This window comes from Ambystoma mexicanum, chromosome 13 (assembly GCF_040938575.1).
Source record: "Ambystoma mexicanum isolate Mex_15411 chromosome 13, UKY_AmexF1_1, whole genome shotgun sequence".
Lineage (NCBI taxonomy): Eukaryota > Metazoa > Chordata > Amphibia > Caudata > Ambystomatidae > Ambystoma > Ambystoma mexicanum.
This window is the reverse complement of record NC_090938.1, coordinates 840,328,873-840,348,610: the sequence shown is the minus strand read 5'-3', so window position 1 is coordinate 840,348,610 and position 19,738 is coordinate 840,328,873. Positions and strand designations below refer to the sequence as shown.

At 54.8% G+C, this 19,738-nt stretch overlaps 1 protein-coding gene across 3 annotated transcripts in view; it reads left to right on the top strand.

Moving 5' to 3' along the window:
• The first annotated feature begins 10,012 nt into the window (after nucleotides 1-10,012).
• The window catches only part of DDR1 (discoidin domain receptor tyrosine kinase 1), a 318,555-nt gene continuing 308,829 nt past the window's right edge, over nucleotides 10,013-19,738 (top strand). For 2 of the 3 annotated variants that reach the window (XM_069635358.1, XM_069635356.1), the window contains exon 1: nucleotides 10,013-10,656. The gene's annotated coding sequence lies outside the window, so the exon portion shown is untranslated. The remainder of the gene's footprint in view (nucleotides 10,657-19,738) is intronic. The other variant, XM_069635355.1, reaches the window with a different exon arrangement.

Sequence of the window (19,738 nt, the reverse complement as noted above, 5' to 3'; positions counted from 1 at the left end):
CTCTGCTCGCGACTGACCATCATGCAGCGCTTCCACCGGAACACCTCCCACCGCTCTGCTCGCGACTGACCATCATGCAGCGCTTCCACCGGAACACCTCCCACCGCTCTGCTCACGACTGACCATCATGCAATGCTTCCACCGGAACACCACCCACTGCTCTGCTCATGACTGACCCCCGTGCAGTGCTTCCACTAAAACACCACACACTGCTCTGCTCACGACTGACCATTGTGCAGTGCTTCCACTAAAACACAACCCACCATTCTGCTCACAACTGACCATTGTGCAGTGCTTCGACCGGAACACCACCCACTGCTCTGCTCATGACTGACCCCCGTGCAGTGCTTCCACTAAAACACCACACAATGCTCTGCTCACGACTGACCCCCGTGCAGTGCTTCCACTAAAACACCACCCACCTCTCTGCTCATGACTGACCATCATGCGAGTGCTTCCACCGGAACACCTCCCACAGCTCTGCTCGCGACTGACCATCATGCAGCGCTTCCACTAAAGCACCACACACTGCTCTGCTCACGACTGACCCCCGTGCAATGCTTCCACTAAAACACCACCCACCTCTCTGCTCATGACTGACCATCATGCGAGTGCTTCCACCGGAACACCTCCCACTGCTCTGCTCAAGACTGACCATCGTGCAAGTCCTTCCACTAAAACACCTCCCACCGCTCTGCTCACGACTGATCATCGTGCAGTGCTTCCACTAAAACACCACCCATCATTCTGCTGACTACTGACCATCGTGCAGTGCTTACACTAAAACACCACCCACTACTCACCTAGTGATATGCACGTGTGCCGTGCTTGCACCAGAACACCACCCACGGCTGTCGCCATGATTGGCCAACGTGCAGTTTTTGCACCAGAACACACTACACACCTTCCTTATGATTGACCACTCTGCAGTGCTTGCACCAGAGCACCACCCAATGCTGTCCTCGTGACATGCCACTGTACCGTGCATGTCACTGAACACCACCCACTGTTCTCATTCTGATAAGGTGGTGTGCAGTGCTTGCACCAGAGCACCACCCACTGCTGTCCTCGTGACACGCCACTGTACTGTGCATGTCACTGAACACCACCCGCTGTTATTATGATAAGGTGGTGTGCAGTGCTTGCACCAGAGCACCACCCACTGCTGTCCTCGTGACACGCCACTGTACCGTGCATGTCACTGAACACCACCCACTGTTCTCATTGCGATATGGTGGTGATCAGTGCTTGCGCCAGAACACCGCCCACTGCTGTCCTCGTGACATGCCACTGTACCGTGCATGTCACTGAACACCACCCACTGTTCTCATTGTGATAAGGTGGTGTGCAGCGCTTGCGCCAGAACACCACCCACTGCTGTCCTCGTGACATGCCACTGTACCGTGCATGTCACTGAACACCACCCGCTGTTATTGTGATAAGGTGGCGTGCAGTGCTTGCACCAGAGCACCACCCACTGCTGTCCTCGTGACATGCCACTGTACCGTGCATGTCACTGAACACCACCCGCTGTTATTGTGATAAGGTTGTGTACAGTGCTTGCGCCAGAACACCACCCACTGCTGTCCTCGTGACATGCCACTGTACCGTGCATGTCACTGAACACCACCCACTGTTCTCATTCTGATAAGGTGGCGTGCAGTGCTTGCACCAGAGCACCACCCACTGCTGTCCTCGTGACATGCCACTGTACCGTGCATGTCACTGAACACCACCCGCTGTTATTGTGATAAGGTTGTGTACAGTGCTTGCGCCAGAACACCACCCACTGCTGTCCTCGTGACATGCCACTGTACCGTGCATGTCACTGAACACCACCCACTGTTCTCATTCTGATAAGGTTGTGTACAGTGCTTGCACCAAAGCACCGCCCAATGCTGTCCTCGTGACATGCCACTGTACCGTGCATGTCACTGAACACCACCCGCTGTTATTGTGATAAGGTGGCGTGCAGTGCTTGCAGCAGAGCACCACCCACTGCTGTCCTCGTGACATGCCACTGTACCGTGCATGTCACTGAACACCACCCGCTGTTATTGTGATAAGGTGGCGTGCAGTGCTTGCAGCAGAACACCACCCACTGCTGTCCTCGTGACATGCCACTGTACCGTGCATGTCACTGAACACCACCCGCTGTTATTGTGATAAGGTGGCGTGCAGTGCTTGCAGCAGAGCACCAACCACTGCTGTCCTCGTGACATGCCACTGTACCGTGCATGTCACTGAACACCACCCGCTGTTATTGTGATAAGGTGGCGTGCAGTGCTTGCAGCAGAGCACCACCCACTGCTGTCCTCTAGAAAAGTCGCAGGACCCCACCCGCTGCATGCGCTTCTCAAAAGGCCAGTGTGTCGGGCATAAAGGCCCACTCTGTTCATTAAAGGCCTCCTCGTCACTGGCTGGCGGCGCCTTCTCTTGCTCGAGCATCGAGGGAAGCCTGGCCTGTTGGGACCTGTATGGACGCCTCACCTCATCCACATCCGCTGTCTCCTCAAAGCCTCCTGTGTGAGGATTAAACGGCAGGTGTGGCGTCTCCTTTCCTGGTCCCATTGGCAGCGGGAGGTGGCTGCTGTTTCCAGCTCTTGCGCCCCAAAACATCAGCCTGGCACAGCACAACTCTGCAAGCGCCACCCCATCTTTCCAAGCCAATGCGCATGCCTGCCTATGGGTACTACTCTGCGCAAGAGCGGGGCAGTGGCCTTCAGGGAAGGGCATCTCTGGTCTCAGGCCCTGCAAGGGGGGACAGATATCATATCACATGATATGATGGGTTATTCGTGCTTCCAAGGTGAGCACGTTGCCCCTAAGCTATCCTCCCTGGGGCGCAGCGTTCTCACCACGTGTATAAAAAAGAGTGAGGATGTCTGTGCAAGAAGCTGACTGCCACAGAGCCCCCGGGACTTCTGAACTGCACCCATCAACACAGCAGCAAAGCCATCCTCCATCTTCCCTCTACCCACCATCGCAGCCTGCCCCCTCCGACACCATGCACATGCCATTGGTGCGTGGTAAACGTAACATAACACAGCACAGGGCGCGCCATGGGGGCAACAAAGCACAGTGCGCGCCATGGGGATAACACGGTGCTGAAGCACAACACGTGGACATTGGGGGGAGAATATGCCGGAACCCACGGAGGGGCACGGCAGAAAGGCAGATGTGAAAGGGACGAATGGAGAGCTTCCTCCATATATAAGAGGACTACCAATAAGAATGGAGAGCTTCCTCCATGTATCAGAGGACTACCAATAAGAATGGAGAGCTTCCCCCAACGATTAGAGGACTACCAATAAGAATGGAGAGCTTCCTCCATATATCAGAGGACTACCAACCAGAATGGAGAGCTTCCTCCACCGATTAGAGGACTACCAATAAGAATTGAGAGAATCCTCTATATATCAGAGGACTACCAATAAGAATGGAGAGCTTCCTCCACAAATCAGAAGACTACCAATAAGAATGGAGAGTTTCCTCCATATATCAGAGGACTACCAATAAGAATGGAGAGCTTCCTCCACAGACCAGGGGATTACCAATAAGAATGGAGAGCTTCCTCCACACATCAGAGGACTACCAATAAGAATGGAGAGCTTCCTCCATATATCAGAGGACTACCAACCAGAATGGAGAGCTTCCTCCACCGATTAGAGGACTACCAATAAGAATGGAGAGAATCCTCCATATATCAGAGGACTACCAATAAGAATGGAGAGCTTCCTCCACCGATCAGAGGACTACCAATAAGAATGGAGAGCTTCCCCCAACGATCAGAGGACTACCAATAAGAATGGAGAGCTTCCTCCATATATCAGAGGACTACCAACCAGAATGGAGAGCTTCCTCCACCGATTAGAGGACTACCAATAAGAATGGAGAGAATCCTCCATATATCAGAGGACTACCAATAAGAATGGAGAGCTTCCTCCACAGATCAGAAGACTACCAATAAGAATGGAGAGCTTCCTCCATATATCAGAGGACTACCAATAAGAATGGAGAGCTTCCTCCACAGATCAGAAGACTACCAATAAGAATGGAGAGCTTCCTCCACACATCAGAGGACTACCAATAAGAATGGAGAGCTTCCTCCATATATCAGAGGACTACCAACCAGAATGGAGAGCTTCCTCCACCGATTAGAGGACTACCAATAAGAATGGAGAGAATCCTCCATATATCAGAGGACTACCAATAAGAATGGAGAGCTTCCTCCACCGATCAGAGGACTACCAATACGAATGGAGAGCTTCCCCCAACGATCAGAGGACTACCAATAAGAATGGAGAGCTTCCCCCAACGATTAGAGGACTACCAATAAGAATGGAGAGCTTCCTCCATATATCAGAGGACTACCAATAAGAATGGAGAGAATCCTCCATATATCAGAGGACTACCAATAAGAATGGAGAGTTTCCTCCATATATCAGAGGACTACCAATAAGAATGGAGAGCTTCCTCCACAGATCAGAGGACTACCAATAAGAATGGAGAGCTTCCTCCACAGATCAGAAGACTACCAATAAGAATGGAGAGTTTCCTCCATATATCAGAGGACTACCAATAAGAATGGAGAGCTTCCTCCACAGATCAGGGGACTACCAATAAGAGTGGCGAGCTTCCTCCATAGATCAGAAGACTACCAATAAGAATGGAGAGCTTCCTCCACAGATCAGAGGACAACCAATAAGAATGGAGAGCTTCCTCCACCGATCAGAGGACTACCAATAAGAATGGAGAGCTTCCTCCACCGATCAGAGGACTACCAATAAGAATGGAGCGCTTCCTCCATATATCAGAGGACTACCAATAAGAATGGAGAGCTTCCTCTAACAGATCAGAGAACTACCAATAAGAGTGGAGAGCTTCCTCCACAGATCAGAAGACTACGAATACGAATGGAGAGTTTCCTCCATATATCAGAGGACTACCAATAAAAATGGAGAGCTTCCTCTCACAGATCAGAGAACTACCAATAAGAGTGGAGAGCTTCCTCCACAGATCAGAAGACTACGAATAAGAATGGAGAGTTTCCTCCATATATCAGAGGACTACCAATAAGAATGGAGAGCTTCCTCCACAGACCAGGGGACTACCAATAAGAGTCAAGAGCTTCCTCCATAGATCAGAGGACTACCAATAAGAATGGAGAGATTCTTCCATATATCAGAGGACTACCAATAAGAATGGAGAGATTCTTCCACATATCAGAGGACTACCAATAAGAATGGAGAGCTTCCTCCACAGATCAGAGGACTACCAATAAGAATGAAGAGCTTCCTCCACAGATCAGAGGACTACCAATAAGAATGGAGAGCTTCCTCCACAGATCAGAGGACTACCAATAAGAATGGAGAGCTTCCTCCACAGATCAGAGGACTACCAATAAGAATGGAGAGCTTCCTCCATAGGCCAGAGACTGCCAATAGGAACTGAGAGTTTCTGCCATAGACTAGAAGACTGCCAATAAGAAAAGAGAGCTTTCTCTATAAGCCAAAGAACATCCAAAAAGAATGGGGAGCTGGCTCCAGTTATCAAAACACAGCAAATAAAAATGGAAATCTGCCACCATAGATCCACGGACAGCCAATAAGAATGGAAATCTGCCACCATAGACCCACGGAAAGCCAATAAGAATGGACAACTGCCAACATAGACCCACGGACAGCCAATAAGAATGGAAATCTGCCACCATAGACCCAAGAACAGCCAATAAGAATGGAAATCTGCCACCATAGACCCACGGACAGCCAATAAGAATGGAAATCTGCCACCATAGACCCAAGAACAACCAATAAGAATGGAAATCTGCCACCATAGAGCCACGGACAGCCAATAAGAATGGAAATCTGCCACCATAGACCCACAGACAGCCAATAAGAATGGAAATCTGCCACCATAGATCCACGAATAGCCAATAAGAATGGAAATCTGCCACCATAGACCCACGGAAAGCCAATAAGAATGGACAACTGCCACCATAGACCCACGGACAGCCAATAAGAATGGACAACTGCCAACATAGACCCACGGACAGCCAATAAGAATGGAAATCTGCCACCATAGACCCAAGAACAGCCAATAAGAATGGAAATCGCCACCATAGAGCCACGGACAGCCAATAAGAATGGAAATCTGTCACCATAGACCCACGGACAGCCAATAAGAATGGAAATCTGCCACCATAGAGCCACGGACAGCCAATAAGAATGGAAATCTGCCACCATAGACCCACAGACAGCCAATAAGAATGGAAATCTGCCACCATAGAGCCACGGACAGCCAATAAGAATGGATGGAAATCTGCCACCATAGACCCACGGACAGCCAATAAGAATGGAAATCTGCCACCATAGAGCCACGGACAGCCAATAAGAATGGATGGAAATCTGCCACCATAGACCCACGGACAGCCAATAAGAATGGAAATCTGCCACCATAGAGCCACGGACAGCCAATAAGAATGGATGGAAATCTGCCACCATAGACCCACGGACAGCCAATAAGAATTGAAAGCTGCTTTCATAGATCCAGGGACAGTCAATATGAACGGAGTAGAGTGTTCAGCCGAATCCTGTGACTCGCAAGTGGCCACCCCACGTGACCACATTATGGCCTACTTTTAGCAAGACTGGGAACCAGTATTCATGTCAGGTTATGTTATCTGGCATTTATACAGCGCCTCCTGGCATTCATTCTATGAAACGTGGTCCAGATGTAGAAAAGGGACCCATTATGAACAGCAGACACCACCCCACGATTCCCAGTCCTGCCACATTGGCGATGCCAGACTCCTAGCCCGCTGGCACCTGAGTAGCTCAGTGGCACAGGCGCATGCGGTTGATTGCGCTATACAATAGCCAAACCAAAAATAAAGCTTACATCATTAAACATGGTCCAGTCCGTCCAGGAGCTGGGGCCCATATTCGATCAAGGCGGAGGGTTGTTATGTAGGTTAAGAATTGTGGCGCGACCTTCGGACCTGCTCAGGCCTGCGACACAATCCATCTAACACTTTCTCAAGAGTGTCGCCGGCTAATCACAGAGCAGTGCTAGGGCCCTAGAGTTTGGCAGTATGGCAGACAGCTAGATGTGGGTACCAAGCGGGACGCAGCAAAAACAAAGAGGTGATGGCTGGAAGGTTTAGAATTAATCTTAACCACTGGCAATGCTCTGGGCAACCCTCCAGACCACCGTTCCTTGCCTGCCAAGCCATTACAGAAGGGAAAGACCATATGCAAATCGGGCTTGGCCCCACCCCAAAAGGGGCAGTCCAGCCCGAACTGCTAGGCCACATCCCTTCTGCACGAGACCACAAGCATCCCCAAACATGTTTCGCCCTTTTAGGGGCTCATCAGTGAGGAGTAGCTTGGTTCTCTAGGCCAAGCGGGACGCGCCTGCGTCATATGCGACGGCGCGAGTAAGAGGTGGAGCGACAGTGACCCACGAGCTTCATCCACTCCTTCCTCTGGGATGTGAACTGGTCTATTGCACCCAATCCAAGGAAGTCTGTCCATCAGACTCTACAAACCAGGGCAGATCTTTCCTACCCAACTCAGCGCACATGCCTCGTACTGTCCAACTCTAGGGACATCAACGGTAAAATCTGCCGACTCCACAGATATGAAGACATTGATGATAATCAACTTTACAGAAATGACCAAATCAATCCCGCCAACTCTATGACGATTCATGATTTGGTACTGTCCAACTCTGAAGACATCAATAGAGCAACCACCCCTGCTCAAAGGGGCATACAAGGATGGCAGCATCTGCCAGCTGAGCCTTGGTAGGGCCTCAGCAAGGGTTCAGGGCCAGTACCCGTTGTGAATGCCCCTCCCTGAGCGGGAGTGATTCTATACACACCCCAGAGTTTGTCTGGGTATGAATTGTTTTATTTGCACAAGCCCAATCTCCCATAAAAAAACAAGATGGCCACCGCCTTAATAAATGGAAAAGGGGTGTAGTGCCTTTTCTATTTCTAGTGTGTTGGCAGCCACGGGGCAGAACAGATTAACGGAATGGAACTGGAGCACAAGGTCCAAGCAACTGTGTGGGGAGGGTGTGAGAGGGGTGGGGGAACAGGGCAGGATATCTTAGAGGGGTGGGGAGAGAGTGGAGGCATGGGGATGGAACATGGGGAGACTTCCTGTTGCCTCCCCACAATCAAGATGGCGCAACCCAGGGAAGGGCTTTGCGGGGCTGGAAAATGCAAGCAATATACTACGTGTTCTCGCCTGCATTTCCAGCCACCTGATTGGCTGAACGCCCTTGCACAGGTGTGAACAACCAATGCCAGCCAGCACTACAAACATGAACGAATCAATTGCACCAACTCTATGAACGTATATATTTCAGTACAGTCTAACTCTGGGGGCATGAACGATCAATCCTGCCAACTCTGCATATATGAAGGACTCAATCCTGCCAACTCTGCATACAAGAAGGACTCAATCCTGCCAACTCTGCATATATGAAGGACTCAATCCTGCCAACTCTGCATACAAGAAGGACTCAATCCAACCAACTCTGCATATATGAAGGACTCAATCCTGCCAACTCTGCATACAAGAAGGACTCAATCCTGCCAACTCTGCATATATGAAGGACTCAATCCTACCAACTCTGCATACAAGGAGGACTCAATCCTACCAACTCTGCATACAAGAAGGACTCAATCCTGCCAACTCTGCGGGCGTCATTGGATCGGTATTCTCCAGCTCTGGGACATGAAGGACCACCCTTGCCGACTCTACACACATGAGCTAAGCAGTCCTGCCTGGACGTGTAAAGCGATGAATGCCACTCAATGAAAGATAGTTCCCTCAGGCCCAAGACTGCACGCGTGAACCGATTCTATGGGAAGAGCTCTGGGAGTGGGGGGCCAGCAGCATCGGAGTACTTAGGGCCAGGCCTCGGCGCCCAAGGAACAGCACTGCCAGTGTCTGGGCAGCAGGGAGCTCTGTTTGGGGGGCAGCTCAGCGGGAGAGTGTCGGGGAGGCCAACTCATCGCAGCCTAGACCTCTTCAAGGAGACCCTGGTTCCCATTGGCCAGGAGGCCTGTGAGGCTGTGACGCACCCTTGACCCCCCAGCCTCGTCCATAGACTGGACTCGGGCCCGGGGGGGGGGGGGGGCTCTCATCCCACGCTGGTCAGCCAGAGCTGCAGCAACATCCACGTGCGACATTCCTCGTGCGGAGGGCATTGCTAGTGGGGAGGGCATTCCTCGTGGGGAGGGCCCGGCCCCGCTTTTCTCAGCGGCCCCCGCTATTTCACACACGGAGCTGCTGAGCTCTGGGATTAGGGGGGGTTAGACCCGCATGCTCCCAGGGGGCACCGGGTCTGCGGGGTGAGTAGTGGCCCGGATTGAGGTGTCCTGCCCGGGCGCTGAGTCATCCTGGCACAGGCTGCTGTAACCTGCCTGTACCCTTCACCCACGGGTTCGAATCCCGCCAGGTCCGACTCCGCCCTTCAAACTGGCCAATATTAAACCCGGGTATGTAAAGTTCCAGGAAAGTGGGCACTGGAACCCCCCCCCCTCACCCCCCGCCAGCGAGACCCCTGAGGCCCTGTGTGGGTCCCTGGGTAAGTGAATGGGAACCACAGTCCGGGGGTCTCTCAGCCCTTCACAAACAAACCCCCCAGAGCTGCCCTCCAACTGAGGGGACATGCCCTCCACTCCGGAGAAGCGCCCCCTCTCCCCCCACTTACCTCGAGAGAAAAGGAACTCCCACCCTACCTCTCCCTCCAAAAACTGGGCGGTGGTCTCCCCCGCCCCCCCGGTTCACACCAAAGATGGGGTACTCAGCCCCGCCCGCACCAGAGATGGGGAGCCCCTCGAACACACAATCTTTCCCTCATGCCAGTGGAGAGACCCCCTGCGCTGCCCCTCCACCCCAGAGAAGAGGGGCTCTATGCACACCCCCTGCCCAGCACAGAGACGCCCAGCTCTCAGGGAACAGCTGAGCCATGAAGCCTGTGCGCTGGAGCGGAGGAGGGGGAGGGTGGGGGCTGGCTCTGCCACTCGCTGCAAGTTCTCCTCCCCCTCCCGGAGCAGAGTCCCGGCAGCTGAGGCTCCCCCCTCCTTCCTGATCCTAGGACCCGAGGCTGGGCACAGAGGGCGCCTGGGCTGGCACCAGCAAGTGTCTGCGGACTCCAGTGCCAGGACTTCTACCTCCCGAGTCCGCCGGAGTTCGCAGGTTTCTCGGGAGTCTGGTGGCATCGCGGGCGCTCCAGGACTGGCGCAGGTGAACTTCCTGAGCGACGGAAGCTGCCCTCCCACCCCGGCCGGGCTGAGCTCCATGGCGGGGCCGCCTTCCCGGTGACAAGGCCGGGCATTGGCGCCTCCCTGATTACTCCCCGAGTCCGCGGATTTCGGGCGTCTGCTGCTTTGGAGCATTACAGTGGGGTCTGCTGATTTCAGGGTGGCAGAAGTTGCGGTTATCGGGCACCAGGAGGTGTGTACATATTTTGGGGTTCCAGGAGGGCTGCCCGGATTTTGGGTGCAGAAGGAGTTCACAGGTTCTTGTTGTCCGGAGAAGTGACACTCTTCACGCCCCAGGAGGAGTTGGGGTGCTTTCCAGAGCGGGCACAAATCTCAAACACCCGGGAAGTTCTGCTCGAGATAGTTTCTATCAGGTGAGATTTGTCAGACTTCCTGATGTTTGCTATTTTGATTTTGCACCTCGACATTGTCATGGTCTTAGGGCTCCCTACGATAATACTCTCAGGAAATGTGGGGGGGGGCGGGGGGATTTACGTGCCCGGGACACCTGGGACCTCTGTGGCATTTTCCGACTCGCCTGGGACACATCACAGCTTCCACCCACACACACTCCCCCTCCCTCCCCCAGTGACGGTCACCAACCAATGCACGTGGGCCATTGAGTTGTAGCGGGCACATTCCTTCTGGGTACACCCCCAAACCTTGGGAGGCCACTGAAGCAGATACTGCCGAGAGCGTAGGACGTCAGGGGTCCTGGGAGATGGAGCTGCAGGGGGAGCCTCCACGGGAGAGCCTGGGGAGAGCACAGGGGAAGGAACTCTGGGGAGAGCCTGAGGGAGAGCACAGGAGAAGGCGCTCTGGGGAGAGCACAGGAGAAGGCGGTCTGGGGCGAGCACAGGAGAAGGAGCTCTGGGGAGAGCACAGGGGAAGGAGCTCTGGGGAGAGCCTGAAGGGGAGAGCTTGAGGGAGAGCACAGGAGAAGGAGCTCTGGGGAGAGCCCAATGGAGAGCGCAGGAGAAGTAACTCTAGAGAGAGCCTGAGGGAGAGCACAAGAGAAGGCGGTCTGGGGAGAGCACAGGAGAAGGAGCTCTACGGAGAGCCCGAAGGGGAGAGCCGGAGGGAGAGCACAGGTGAAGGAGCTGTAGGGATAGCCCTAGGGCGAACGCTGAGGCAGAGCACAGGGGAAGACGCTCTAGGGAGAGACTGAGGGAGAGCACAGGTGAAGGAGCTCTGGAAGAGCCTGAGGTAGAGCACAGGGGAAGGAGCTCTGGGAGAGCCTGAGGGAAAGCACAGGAGAAGGAGCTCTAGGGAGAGCCTGAGGGAGAGCACAGGAGAAGGAGCTCTGGGGAGAGCCTGGTGGAGAGCACAGGAGAAAGAGCTCTGGGGAGAGCCTGGTGGAGAGCACAGGGGAAGGCGCTCTAGGGAGAGCCTGCAGGAGAGCGCCTGAAGGACAGCACAGAGGAAGGATCTCTAGGGAGAACCCTGAGGGAGAGCACAGGGGAAGGAGCTCTGGGGAGAGCCTAACTGGGAGAGCCTGGGGGAGAGCACAGGGGAAGGAGCTCTGGGGAGAGCCTGGTGGAGAGCACAGGAGAAGGAGCTCTGAGGAGAGCCTGGTGGAGAGCACAGGAGAAGGAGCTCTGTGGAGAACCTGGTGGAGAGCACAGGGGAAGGAGCTCTGGGGAGAGCCTGGTGGAGAGCACAGAAGAAGGAGCTCTGGGAGAGCCTGAGGGAGAGCACAGGGGAAGGCGCTTTGGGGAGAGTCTGGTAGAGAGCACAGGGGAAGGAGCTCTGGGGAGAGTCTGGTGGAGAGCACAGGAGAAGGAGCTCTAGGGAGAGCACATGTAGATGGCGACACAAAGAACACAGGGAACTGTGTGCAAGGAAGGGGGCTGCCTGTTTTGTTTTTTTTGTCTTGGGACAAATGAAGCCCCAGCCCCTTACATGTTTTTAGGGGGTCGAAGCTTTTGCCGAGTCCACCAGGTCAAATACCGTGGAGAACTCATGTAGCGCCGACATACGTATGTTTGTCACATGGTGAGAGCGCTATGTGGCGTCATCGACCAATCAGCTCCTCCTTACTCTGCAAAGTGTAAATCTCGTCACGAAATTTTCATCGAAAAGTACAAATCTTGCCTCGTAAATCTCATACTCGCCTTCTTTAGTGTCAACTATTCCCAGCAGCTAAACAAACGCGCCCCCGCCCCCCCTCCAACATTTCATTTCCCCATCCCACCTCATTGCCCTACTCACAGCGGTTACTACTCACATTCCCAGCGTGCACCCCCCACATTTTCAGATAGTCCCATCGACCTCAACACCCTGCAGTAGTCACAGCAACAGCTGCACTGTCCACAATAACACCCTGATCCCGCACATGAACAACTGAACCCCCCCCCCACACACACACATAGCGGGCACTGCTTACAGGTGCAGGTGGCACTCCCACCCCCCACACACACAGCGGGCACTGCTTACAGGTGCAGGTGGCACTCCCCCCACACATACAGCAGGCACTGCTTCCAGTGGCAGGGGGCACCCCCCACACACACAGCGGGCACTGCTTCCAGTGGCAGGGGCACTCCCCTCCACACACACAGCGGGCACTGCTTACAGGTGCAGGTGGCACCCCCCCCCACACACACAGCGGGCACTGCTTACAGGTGCAGGGGGCACCCCCCCCCACACACACAGCAGGCACTGCTTCCAGTGGCAGGGGGCACCCCCCACACACACACAGCGGGCACTGCTTCCAGGTGCAGGGGGCACCCCTCCACAGATACACAGCGGGCACTGCTTCCAGTGGCAGGGGGCACCCCCCACACACACAGCAGGCACTGCTTCCAGTGGCAGGGGGCACTCCCCCCACACACACACAGCAGGCACTGCTTCCAGTGGCAGGGGGCACCCCTCCACACATACACATCTGGCACTGCTTCCAGTGGCAGGGGGCACCCCTCCACACATACACAGCGGGCACTGCTTACAGGTGCAGGTGGCACTCCCCCCCACACACACACAGCGGGCACTGCTTACAGGTGCAGGTGGCACTCCCCCCTACACACAGCGGGCACTGCTTACAGGTGCAGGTGGCACTCCCCCCACACACAGCAGGCACTGCTTCCAGTGGCAGGGGGCACCCACCCAACACACATAGCGGGCACTGCTTCCAGTGGCAGGGGCACTCACCCCCACACACACAGCGGGCACTGCTTACAGGTGCAGGTGGCACTCCCCCCCCCACACACAGCAGGCACTGCTTCCAGTGGCAGGGGGCACTCCCTCCACACACACACAGCAGGCAGTGCTTCCAGTGGCAGGGGGCACCCCCCCACACACACAGCGGGCACTGCTTCCAGTGGCAGGGGCACTCCCCCCCCACACACAGCAGGCACTGCTTCCAGTGGCAGGGGGCACCCCTCCACACACACACAGCAGGCACTGCTTCCAGTGGCAGGGGGCACCCCCACACACACAGCAGGCACTGCTTCCAGTGGCAGGGGGCACTCCCCCCCCACACACACAGCAGGCACTGCTTCCAGTGGCAGGGGGCACCCCTCCACACACACACAGCAGGCACTGCTTCCAGTGGCAGGGGGCACCCCTCCACACATACACAGCTGGCACTGCTTACAGGTTCAGGTGGCACCCCTCCACACATTAACAGCGGGCACCCCCCGCATTTACAGTTTCCCCAGGCGTACAGCTGGAGCTACCCACATTAACACTGGCATGCCCCCACGTGAACAGTCGGCAGCACCCCACATGTACAGCTCGCACCGCCCAGACTTACAGGCGGCACCGCCCACATTAAGAGCTGACACCCTCTTCGGGTGCTGCTTTGTATATGACACTCCCAGCCCCTCCCCCCACTCCCAACCCTTCCCTCTGTTACCATCAGCCCAAAGGCTCCCAATCTTGAGATGAAAATAGTTAAGACGAAACTGGGCGAGTTAAGCTCGTGACAGGAAGGATCGTGGTACACCTGGGGCAATCAATAGGAGGGGGGCAAAAATACGAGAGGGCAGAATCACAGCTTGGTACCTGCTGTTCCGAGTAGTGCCAGGGGAAAAATGTTGGTAAAGTGTGGGGCAAACAGTGCCTTTCAATGCAGCGCGAGTCCGACGATTAGTTGCACAGTCAGTGCCAGCTGCGGGCACCACTGGCAGAAAGCTGCCCCACCAGGCCCTGTGGGGCCGGCCGTTCGGGCATCGCCCGTTGGTCTGTGTGCCACTCCCAGGGCAGGGGCGCCGCTGCCACGACCTTCCGAGAGGAAAGGGGGTTCAGAGACATTAACGCTGTGCCCCCCAGCGGGTCTTTCTGCTCAAACACCCCTGGGGCACCCCGCCTCATTCTCCGTGAGGGTGTGTGTGTGGGGAGTGGGGGGGGGGGGGAGACAATGGCAGTAAGTGAAACACTGGCATTTTAGGTAGGTTCTGGTTTTCCAGTTCCGGCTTCATGTGGGCAGTGCCATGGAAGCCGCGGGGGGTGATGGGGGGGGGGTCACTTTCTGGGATATTTACAGCGTGTTTCCACAAAACAAGTCGCGTTTCTTTTCCTGGTGATGGACTCGGGCTCCTCCATGGGGGGGGGGGGGGGGGTCAGCACTTTACGCGCCGTCCACGCGTGCATCATACGTGATACATGGATGTAATGGGCGTTAGGCAGAGTGCTGTGTCCAGCTGTGCAGCCCCGTCTCACTCTCGTGGTGTCATTTTAATATGTTGCAGGTGATTGACTCCTACTAATCTGTATTGCTGGATAGTTTGCTGACGTTAACGCTTGATGGCATGTCACGACGTGTCACGTGGATTATCATGTAATCCTGTATCGGATCACCCCCCCGCCCCCACACAAAATCCTAACAACACTTTATTTGAAAAATGTCTAAAGCACAGCGCTAAGATGGCGGCCTCAGGGCGCTTCACAATGCTTTACTGACAAGTCACACAGATGCAAACTTTCCCGATGATTTCTAAGACATCGCGCCACATTTTGACAAGAAAAAACGGGCCAAAGAAAAGCAAAAAGTGTTCCTCGGAACGTAAACTTGCGCGTAAAGGGGGCGTGTTCAGGAAAGCACGGAGCAGGGGCGGCCGCCGCCTCTCACTCCCCCAGCCGCGCAGATAAGGAGGCCTGCAACCCCCACGACCCCCACCTCCCCCAGCAGCGAAGGTGGCAGGAACACGTCCCGGGACATATCGCACGGGCGGGCACCTGCTCCCGCCCGTCCAGATGTTTCAGCCGCTCTGCACAGCTGGCCGACGTGTTTTACCCTCATGTTTAATCTCTTACAAACATCTTCACACTCGACGTCCCGAAGCTTTATAATGTGCACAAGACGGCGTGTGAGGGGAGGGCGGGACTGGCAGAGCGGTTTGAGGGACTGGCAGAGCGGTTTAGGGACTGGCAGAGCGATTTGGGGGACTGGCAGAGCGGTTTGAGGGACTTGCACAGCGATTTGAGGGACTGGCAGAGCGGTTTGGGGGACTGGCAGAGCGGTTTAGGGACTGGCAGAGCGTTTTGGGGGACTGGCAGAGCGGTTTGAGGGACTTGCACAGCGATTTGAGGGACTGGCAGAGTGGTTTGAGGGACTGGCAGAGTGGTTTGAGGGACTGGCAGAGCGATTTGAGGGACTGGCAGAGCGGTTTGAGGGACTTGCAGAGCGATTTGAGGGACTGGCAGAGCGGTTTGAGGGACTGGCAGAGCGGTTTGAGGGATTGGCAGAGTGGTTTGGGGGACTGGCAGAGTGGTTTGAGGGAATGGCAGAGTGGTTTAAGGCTGACAGAGCGATTTTAGGGACTGGCAGAGCGGTGTAGGGACTGGCAGAGCGATTTGAGGGACTGGCAGAGTGGTTTAGGGACTGGCAGAGTGGTTTGAGGGACTTGCACAGCGATTTGAGGGACTGGCAGAGCGGTTTGGGGGGCTGGCAGAGCGGTTTAGGGACTGGCAGAGCGGTTTGAGGGACTTGCAGAGTGGTTTGAGGGACTTGCACAGCGATTTGAGGGACTGGCAGAGTGGTTTGAGGGACTGGCAGAGTGGTTTGAGGGACTTGCACAGCGATTTGAGGGACTGGCAGAGTGCTTTGGGGGACTGGCAGAGCGGTTTGAGGGACTGGCAGAGCAGCTTGAACCTTACTGTTTCCTGGCAGAGCTTTCATAAGACGTTATCAAATTGCTGGCAAACATTGGCTAGCACAAGCCTCCTTAAAGTAGCCCTCCTTCAGCCTTAAGTAGCGCAGACCAAACTAAAGACTTGGCTGCGCCGGAGGTGTCGAGGGGCACAGGCTTCACACAAGTGCACACCAATGCAGTCAAGAGTTAAATACGGTGAGTTACAAACTCGTGCATTATAGTCCCACAGGTTCACGTTCCGCGCCCAGAGCCAACGTGTGGATTATTAGTCCATGTGGATTCATTGTTATTGATTTATTTTGGTATTTGTGGTCCGGGGACCTGCCCTAGAAGACTCAGAAGGATACAGGTGAGAGGCCACACGGCACAGCAGGGCTGTGTTACATATCAGTCCTTAGGGGCGAGGTGGGGGTGCTGGTGACTACGTAGGGTGAAAGGTTTTGCCTAGACAGTCCCAGAATTGCCCCCCCCCCAAACCCATCGCCACAGTTTTTTAAATTTAAAAACACGTCCAGTTTTAGGGAAAGGGGGGTGCCAGTCCCTGTTTTTGTGGACAGGGAGGGTCAGCAACCGTTATAAGTATACATTAAATTGCACACAGAATGTTGCCGTGGCAGGCTCGCCAAATATTCTAGGACTCGAGTGTGTTTATATAATTGCACCAGTCCTAAAATATGGGTGGAAAGGTGTTAGTCATCCTCAAGGTTTTCCCAGCGATTCTATCCCATACACCCCAATAAATGCACAGCAAGGCTTGTAACACGTGTCAAAGCAAAGCTCTTTATGGTATCCACAGTCCAAAGCGCGCAGTTTCTAGGATCCAGGATCTTTTGCCATCCTGGACCAGTAAGACTTAGTGCACATATATACGTGGCCGGATCTAACCTTTGGAACTGGCGCGACGGGTGGGCGTCCATGGATGGGCCGCTCTTTCCATGCCTGGTCTGGAAGCGACTCTTGTTTTATTCATCACGTGTGCTGTAATTGCTTAGTCTGGCCTTTATTGGACGTATTGGACATCTGTATGGCGCCTACACACGTGTTTCCAGGCGCCACAAGACAAGAAGGGGGTGGGGCATGGGATATCATAAGAAAACAACAAGAACAAAGACACGGTTATATTGGCCTCGTGACACCCCGGCGCCATGTTTGGCGCGTATATTGTGTTGCTGTTTTATGTCTGTTATCAACACACATTTATGACCGCAGCCGAAATTAAGTTGCAAAAGACAAAGAGAAAAGAAATACCTTGGGTTGGAGGGGTGCGGCCTGGGAGGGCGGTTTGGAGGGGGATACAGGTTTGGGGGATGGGCTGTAAGGGAGGTAGTCCTTCTTTTATGTTGATGGTCGTCCTAGTTTTTCGTCTTGAAGATCTGGTCACCCTATCTCTAGGGTGTATGAAGAGGGTGCTCTAAGTACACGAGGGGGGGGGGGTGCGAGTCGAGTGTTGGCGCTTCTGAGGCTCCACAGCGGGGGAGGGTGGGAGGGGGTCATAAATCGGGAATGGTTTTTTCTTTTTGCATTTCTGCACCTCTGATTTGACCAGCTCCTGGAGCACTGAAGCCCAAGATGGTGACCTTGTCCGCGAGGTGGGAGGGGCGATGGTGACCTTGTCCGCGAGGTGGGAGGGGTGATGGTGACCTTGTCCGCGAGGTGGGAGGGGCGATGGTGACCTTGTTCGCGAGGTGGGAGGGGCGATGGTGACCCTGTCCGTGAGGTGGGAGGGGCGATGGTGACCTGGTCCACGAGGTGGGAGGGGTGATGGTGACCAGGTCCGCGAGGTGGGAGGGGTGATGGTGACCTTGTTCGCGAGGTGGGAGGGGCGATGGTCACCTTGTCAGCGAGGTGGGAGGGGCGATGGTGACCCTGTCCGTGAGGTGGGAGGGGCGATGGTGACCTGGTCCACGAGGTGGGAGGGGCGATGGTGACCTTGTCCGCGAGGTGGGAGGGGCGATGGTGAGCTTGTCCGCGAGGTGGGAGGGGTGATGGTGACCTTGTCCGCGAGGTGGGAGGGGCGATGGTGAGCTTGTCCGCGAGGTGGGAGGGGCGATGGTCACCTTGTCAGCGAGGTGGGAGGGGCGATGGTGACCCTGTCCGTGAGGTGGGAGGGGCGATGGTGACCTGGTCCACGAGGTGGGAGGGGTGATGGTGACCAGGTCCGCGAGGTGGGAGGGGCGTGGAAAGTGATGGCTTTGTAAATAATGCAGCTGGACTTAAAAGCTTGAGGGGCAACCAATGTAGTTTGATGAGGTCACGCGTAATGTGGCTCCATTTGTGCAGGCCTTTGATGAGTCAGACTTGGGCACGGAGGGCGCTTCTCCTTGCTGCCAGCATGCAGGTGGGCACGCTGGTGAGTAGGGCATTTTCACTATCCAGGTGAGACAGGGCAGGTACCTGTCCTGGGGATCAGAGTTTATTATCTGGCAGAAAGGGCTTGAGTTTCTGCAAAAGAGAGACTTGATACCAACTTCTCTGGATTTTCCTTTGCTCTGTGCATTTTAAAGGAGACAAATGTGTCCACGTGGGACCCCCCGGCGTAGCATCCACTGCTGCATGGCAGCTCCAGTGTCTTCCCTGTGGACCTGCTCCTGCGGCGGCAGATCCTCCATGGCCCTGACGCCGCCATCTTTCAGGTAAGGTGGGGTGGGAGTGGGTCTGGTCTCACTCTGGCACTGTTCTGGGTCTTGGGTGTTACAGGCTCTCTCTCCCCTTTTGACAGGGCCTGTACCCTTCACAACCTCTTCTGGGAGTCCCGGCAGAACTATCATGGGGACTGTAGGGGTTTAACCCTAAAATGTGGCTCTTGATTCTGGCCTGGGAGTATAAATCGGCATCCATGAACACAGGTGATCCTGGCGACATAGTTCGGTTCCAGCTCTTCCATGGAGTCCAGAAGAGGGCTGGCCTGATGTCCATTGACCTGCACTACCTCATGGAATTGCAGGTTTCTCTCCCCAGTAGCCCAGGGGTCTGTCTCAGGCTGAGCTCTTCTTTTTCCTGGAATAGATCAGCCACGTATTCAGGGTCAGGGTCGTCCAAAGGTATCAGCGGTCTCTTGGCTGAGGCTCTCGCGCAGAAGCCGATCTCGATGGGTGCCTCCCTGGGTTTCTTGGTACAGAAGCGAGCTATGTGGCCAATTCTTCCACAGGCGTACCACTGGATCGGTTCTGGTCTCACCGGGGAAGCCACTGGCCGTGCATCTGTGGTAGGAACTCCCTTAGGACAGGTATCTCTGGCAGTTGACACTTTGACTGGGGCCAGTTTCCGCAGGAAGGCTTTATCTTCCTTTGCTCGAAGTGTTGGTCGAGTTTCGATCAGTTTATTAGGAGCAGTTCCTAAATCTCAAAAGGACAAAGCTTTTTGA